Source organism: Sorex fumeus, unplaced genomic scaffold, assembly GCF_029834395.1.
Source record: "Sorex fumeus unplaced genomic scaffold, SorFum_2.1 ptg000002l, whole genome shotgun sequence".
NCBI lineage: Eukaryota > Metazoa > Chordata > Mammalia > Eulipotyphla > Soricidae > Sorex > Sorex fumeus.
Window position 1 is genome coordinate 42,195,300 of NW_026606059.1, and position 7,117 is coordinate 42,202,416.

At 38.4% G+C, this 7,117-nt stretch overlaps 1 pseudogene; it reads right to left on the minus strand.

Moving 5' to 3' along the window:
• Positions 1–3,378: 3,378 nt before the first annotated feature.
• Positions 3,379–3,490, minus strand: LOC130023306 (uncharacterized; annotated as a pseudogene).
• Positions 3,491–7,117: the final 3,627 nt, after the last annotated feature.

Here is a 7,117-nt window from a genome sequence, read left to right on the forward strand (position 1 = left end):
CCTACCACCATTGCACCCTCCCACCACCATTATTCCCAATTTTCCTAACAACCACCCAAATCTGCCGCAGTAGTAGAACCTAAAAATAAATTTTGTATTGCCTGTTATGAATAATTTGATAAAATTATCAAAAATATTTCCTTAAGAGTGTAAAGATTGTTGTACCTCATCCTGGAGTCATTTAAGTCCTTGTATAAGAGGTTACTAATATATTGTTGCAGGTTAAGTCTTGTGTGTTAATATTTTCTTAATCTAGATTGGTTGTCCTCTACTTTAATCCTATACAATGTGTTATGCTACTACATATCAGTGGTGTTACTATATACTATATCAGTGGTGTAGAGTATGGGCTGGAGCAATAGCACAGCGGTAGGGCATTTGCCTTGCATGCGGCCAACTGGGCCAACCCAGGTACAATTCCTCCGTCCTTCTCAGAGAGCCTGACAAGCTACTGAGAGTATCTCGCCCATATGGCCAAGCCTGGCAAGCTACCCGTGATGTATTCGATATGCCAGACACAATAACAACAAGTCTCACAATGGAGACATTACTGGACCCGCTTGAGCAAATTGATGAACAACGGGAGGACAGTGACAGTGACAGAGTATGAGATGTCACTCCAGGAATTCTAAAATTTTGAATGGCTTGATACAGATGTAAAATGGGATTTACATTTTAACTGAATGATGACTTTGGTGTCCAGAAGTATCTCTGCAGTTTGTTAATCTCTTTTGAGTTTTATTTATAAGTCTTTGCATCATGGCCAGTTATTGAGCTTATATGGTACAATCAAGAGGCAGTTCATGGGTGTGACTAACAAGCTCCCAAAATAATAGGAGGATGGAGGAGACAGCCCATCCCCAACATCATGAGAGCCTGAAGATTTTGGTCACAAAACCTGAGTTTTTCAACACACTCATTCCGGTTGAGGCTCATCCCAAGCCTGTGAAGTTTGGCCGTGAGCATGGCAGCAATTGGATTATGGAAGTTTTAGGCTGCTCGGGCTCTGTTTGTATGGGCTCACCCGCCACCCCTCTCCAGGTTTTCCTGGATATGAAACTCAGATTGGCATGGAGTTTGAAGGCATTTCTGAAGCTTGTTAATTTCTTCTGGATCATGGCCAGTGAATGAACTTATATGGCACCAGAGGCAGTTCCTGGGCATGACTGCCAGCTCCCAGAAGCACAGGGGCATGAAGGGAGTTCACCCATCCCTGACGCTGTGAGAGCCTGGACATTTCGGTCACAAAACCTGCATACATAAGTTATCAACATGATATCTTCCACCTTCATCCATGTTGCTGAGAATTTCATAATATCATCATTCTGTACCACTATGTAGTATTTTATTGTGTGTATATGCACTATATATATACATATATAAATATATACATATATACCATATCCATGACTTAGTTATGTGTCATTGGACATCTAAGTTAATTCCAAATTTTAGACACTGTATTGGGCTGGAGCAATAGCACAGCAGTAGGACGTTTGCCTTGCAAGCAGCCAGCCTGGCCTAGCCGAGCTCGATTATTCCACCCCTCTCGGAGAGCCCAGCAAGCTACCGAGAGTATCTCGCCCACGTGGCAAAGCCTGGCAAGCTACCTGTGACATATTCAATATGGCATACACAGTAACAAGTCTCAAAATTGTAGACATTACTGGGCGTGCTCAAGCAAATCCATGAACAACGGGAGGACAATGACAGTGAGAGATATTGTATTGAGTGTTGCAATCAATAAAGGTATGCATATGTCCTTTTGAATGAATGATTTTCTGTTCTGGGGATCAATACACAAAAGGGCAATTTCTCAGTCTTATGGCAGTTTAATTTTCAGTTTACTGAGAACCTTCTATTCTATTTTCTCTAAGGATTTGACTAGACAACATTCTCACAAGCAGTGGATGAGAGTTTGAGAGTTTTAGTTTTTTTTCTTTTTAATGTGGAATGACACACCCCATTGTGTATGGGACATATTAATCATATATTCAAGTACTGATGGACAGTTTCTTAAGACTAGATTGCTCTAAACTATGCTGCTATAAGCATAGTTAAATATGTCTCTGAAAAAGTCATGAGCCTCTAGGCATCTTACACTCCTATAGTTTTTATTTATTACGCCTAGTTTGATGTGTTTCCATGGATTACTCATGACATTAGTTTTGGGGGGCTGGGAGTTTAGGCTATACACTGCATGCAAAGGTTTTCCTCCTGGATCTGTGCTCAGGAATCATTACTGTCCATGTTTAAGGGACTATACAGGGTACCAAGTATTGAACCTGGATCACCTCATGCAAAGACAGTACCTTAGCTCCTGTACTGTATCTCTGAGTCCCTACTAATGACACTTACAAAACATACAGTGGCTGACTATGAATGATAACATAGCATTTATTAATGAAAAACATACTGAATCACTTACTTTTGCTGTAAAATAATAGATACACTAAACATGGTGTTCCTTGACAATTATGCAAATCCAAAACATTTTCTAAATCATATCATGCTTCCTTCTCCATGATACTTGAGAGCAAGGGAAAAACCTTGAAGAACTAAGTATCTTTTCTGAAATTATTCAGGCTATAGATTAGGATGTAAGATCTTGCAGAATGACATGTCTTTACAAGAAGTCCAGTGTATAGAGGCAAGATGCTAATGGTAAGGAGAAAACCAAGGAGTCCTTGGTAACTGGCATTTTTTTACTAAGACTAAAGTCAGAAAAAAGGTACTGTTCCTTGCTCCCCAACCATGGAAATTTCCAATTCACTACTCGTTTCTCTACATGAAGGATTTTAGGGACTAGGCATTCTTCTTGTCTTAAATAACTCTCTCTAATCTGTTACTACTTTTTAAAAATAAAACATTAGAAGGCAGAGTTTTATTTCACAGTGAACCTGAGATGTATAATTCATTTTTTCCTGTGACAAGCAGATGTCCCACCGGCATAAATGTGCACAAAGGTATGAATAAATGATTATCATACCCATTGTGGTAGTTATGTACTTGGGTAAAGGGAATATAATTTTAAATTATTTAATGAAAATAAAAAGAAATAGAAAAGTGTAGAGGACAGATGTTGAAGACAATCTACTTGCCTGTCTAGAGATTTTATGTTTCAGAGTGAATTAATTCCCAACCATGACTATTTTAAGTTCACAGGGCTTAAGAGTTTGTAAAGAACATAAAATATATCTCATGGTGCTTATTAAAATTCTGACAGGATGGCCCATCTTGGCCCATTAGAATTGCTTGTGTTTGCATCGTCCTGAGATTACAGTAATTCTATTGAAAAACTTTAATAAACAAAAACAACCAGAACCTGGACTAGTAAAGCTTACACAGGAAGAAACACAAAAAATAAAGTTCAGATATACTGAATGTTGGTTAGATGCCACAAAGTAGGTGGCAGTGCCTTAACCATATGCGTGTTGCTGGCTGAAGCCTCTTCCAGCCTTGTCAAGGGGAGTGCTAACCTTCTCTCCTTGAAGGGCTGGAGTGATAGCACAGCAAGTAGGGCATTTGCCTTGCACATGGCTGACCCAGGGATCTGGGTTCGATTCCTCTGCCCCTATCAGAGAGTCCAGCAAGCTACAGAGAGTATCCCACCCTCACGGCAGAGCATGGCAAGGTACTGATGACATATTTGATATGCCAAAAACAGTAACAATAAGTTTCACAATGGAGACGTTACTGGTGCCCACTCTAGCAAATCGATGAACAATGGGAGGACAGTGTTACAGTGCTGCAGATATATTGAAAATAGGCAATGTTATCTATATTAGAAATATAGATAACAATATCTATATTTTATGCAATATCGACTCATGATTACATACCTGTTATATAATATCTACTCGTGATTTTGGAACACAGAACATATCTACTCATGTTTTGGAACACAGGTCTCTGCTAGGCACATGAACCCAAGTTCAGCATTAGTGGAGCAACAGCAGAATGTCAAAGCTGTGACCAAATCAGTGATTCCTAAGAATTCTGTATGAAAAACTTTTTTTTTAAAGGCTAAGACAAAATTAACTAAGATTACAGAGATTGTTGGGAGATCATTAGAGAAATAACACATATCATAGAAGTTCTAGAAGGAAAAGAAAGAGAAAAAATGGGGGAGAAATCAAGAGAAATAATAGTTGGGAACTTCCCTAAACTGCAGTGAAAGACAGCACCTAGCTCCTGGAAGTTTATAGAGTTCAGAATTCCAAAGAAACTAACACTAAGAAGCAGTGAAGAAAATTCTCTTCAACAATTACTCTTGGGATAAATAAATGATTAGACACATGAAAAAATGAAGTCACACTTTTATCTTACATTATTCACAAAAGTTGCTTCAAAATGAACAGAAATATTATATAAGAGTTGAATGCAAAAAATATTTTAAGAAAAGCATAGACAAAACTCTATATGACATTAAATGTAGGAGCATCTTCAGTGATTCAATGCCATTGGTCAAGAAAACATAAGCAAAGATAAATAAATGGGATTACACTAAACTAAGTTATCTGCACTGCAAAAATAATGATAACTAGAATATAAAGATATCCTTCAGACTGGAAATAAATATTCATCCACCAATCACCTGATAAATGGTTAATATTCAAGATACATATACCACTGATAGAACTTAGCACAAGAAAAATAACAACAAATTGAACCCCATCAAAAGTGGAGAAATAGGTAAACAAGAACTTCTTCAAAGTGGTCATATAAATGGCTAAAAGGAATATGAAAGAATACTCTGCTTCACTAATTATCAGGGGACTGCAAATCTAAGAACAATGAGATATTATCTCACATCAGTTAGACTGACACACAAGAACAAAATTAGCCTGTGTTTCCATGGATGTGGGGAAATGGAACATCATTCTCTGCTGGTGGGAATGTCAACTTATCCAAACTTTAGGGGACATAACATGGATATTTCTCAAAAATATAAAAAAGGAGTTAAGGAAAGAATTGACCTTCTCTATGACCCATAAATTCCTCTCAATGGGATTTATTCCAAGGACCTAAAAACTCATCCGTGTTCCTATATTCACTGCAACATTATTCACACTAGTCAATATCTGGAAACAACTAATAATGACTATATACATAGTGGTTTATAAACATAATAGAATATGACTTGGATTTTTTTTTAATGATGAATCATGCAAGTTTTCTGTACGTGAATGAAACTGAAAGACATCAGGATTAGTGAAGTAAGCCAGAAGGAGAGGGACTGATATAGAATAATCTCTTATATATGGGATATAAAGAAACATAATAAGGGAATAACTAAAGTACCAATGCAACCGATTCTGAAAACTGTCCTATAGAAGGACAACATATCATGGTTAGATAAGAAGGTAAACCTATCATGGTGGAGAGATAGGATAACAGGGTAGGGATGAGGAGACTTGAAAGAGGATCCTGAGACTTTAGTGGAGAAAAACAGACACTGGTGGGGAATGTGGTGTTGGATTATTATATGCAAGTAGTCCTAAATTAACATTATTGTAAATGATGGTGGTAAAATTTAAAACAATAAAGTTAAGAGAGGTATGTAAAGTTGCATAGGGCTGGAGCGATAGCACAGCGGGTAGGGCGTTCGCCTTACAAGCGGCCAACATGGCCACCCGAGTTCGATTCCTCCGCCCCTCTCGGAGAGCCCGGCAAGCTACCGAGAGTATTCGATATGCCAGACACAGTAACAACAAAGTCTCCAATGGAGACGTTACTGGGCCCGCTCGAGCAAATCGACCAAGACTCATAATAAATAAAAATGACCAAAAAAATCATAGAGGCATTCTAAAAATATCAAGATAAGAACAAAGAGTCACATTAAAGGAGCTCCCAAAAGAAAACCAGCATATATCTTAACATAAAATTACTTCCCAAGAGAAATTTCTTGATATCTAGTATAGCACTGCACTGTCCTCCTGTTGTTCATCAATTTGCTCGAGCGGGCCTAGTAACCTCTCCATCATGAAACTTGTTGTTACTGTCTTTGGCATATCGAATATGTCATGGGTAGCTTGCCAGGCTTTGCAGTGCAGGCGAGATACTCTCAGTAGCTTGCCTGGCTCTTCGAGAGGGGTGGAGGAATTGAACTCGGGTCAGCCTGGTTGATATCTAGTATATCCAGGACAATTGTGAGAATCTTTTTTTTTCTTTTCGGGTCATGCCTGGCAATGCTCAGGGGTTACTTACTTCTGGCTTTGCACTCAGGAATCACTCCTGGCAGTGCTCAGGGGACCACATGGGATGCTGGGAATTGAATCTGGGTCAGCCACATGCAAGGCAAACGCCCTACCCACTGTGTTATCACTCCAGCCCCAAGAGAATCTAAAACATTGTGTGTCACAAACAAATATTATTAAAGTCATGATGATTTAGAAGAGACCAATATGACAGTAATAGCAGGGAATGATCACGCTGGACAAGTTCTGAGGGTTAAAAATAAGTAAAGGGATATTCTTGATAGCCTTTCAGTATCAATATCGCAAGACACAATGCTCAAGAGGACAGAGAGAGAGAGAGAGAGAGAGAGAGAGAGAGAGAGAGAGAGAGAGAGAGAGAGAGAGAATATAAGTGTCTACCATAGAGACAGACAGGGGATGGAGCTGGGGGTGATGGGAGGGAACCTGTGAACACTGGTGCTGCGAACTGTACACTGGTGGAGTGATGGGTGTTGGAATGTTGGAATACTGTATGACTGAAATATAATCATGAACAGCTTTGTAAGGGTCTATCTCAGAGTGATTCAATAAAAAAGTTAAAAAAGTAAAACTAAAAAGTACCTCTGCAGCTCAGCGGAAAAAGAATAAAATATTCAAAAAATGGAAAGGAAAGTTCTTCAACCAAGAATACTTTACAGCTAGAATATCATCAGTATTTTAAAAAGTGAAAAATGTTTTGCAGACAATAGTGAAACAATCTTTTCTAATGAACTGACTCTGAAAAAATACTGATGATTTTGTGTGAAAGAAAAATAAACCATACTTGTATGTAGCAAGATACTTTAAAAAACACAAAATGAGAGAAAGTGGATATTACTACTGGTAAGTCTTAGATCAAAATTGAGCTTTTTTTGCTTTTTGCGGGGGGAGGCATTGCA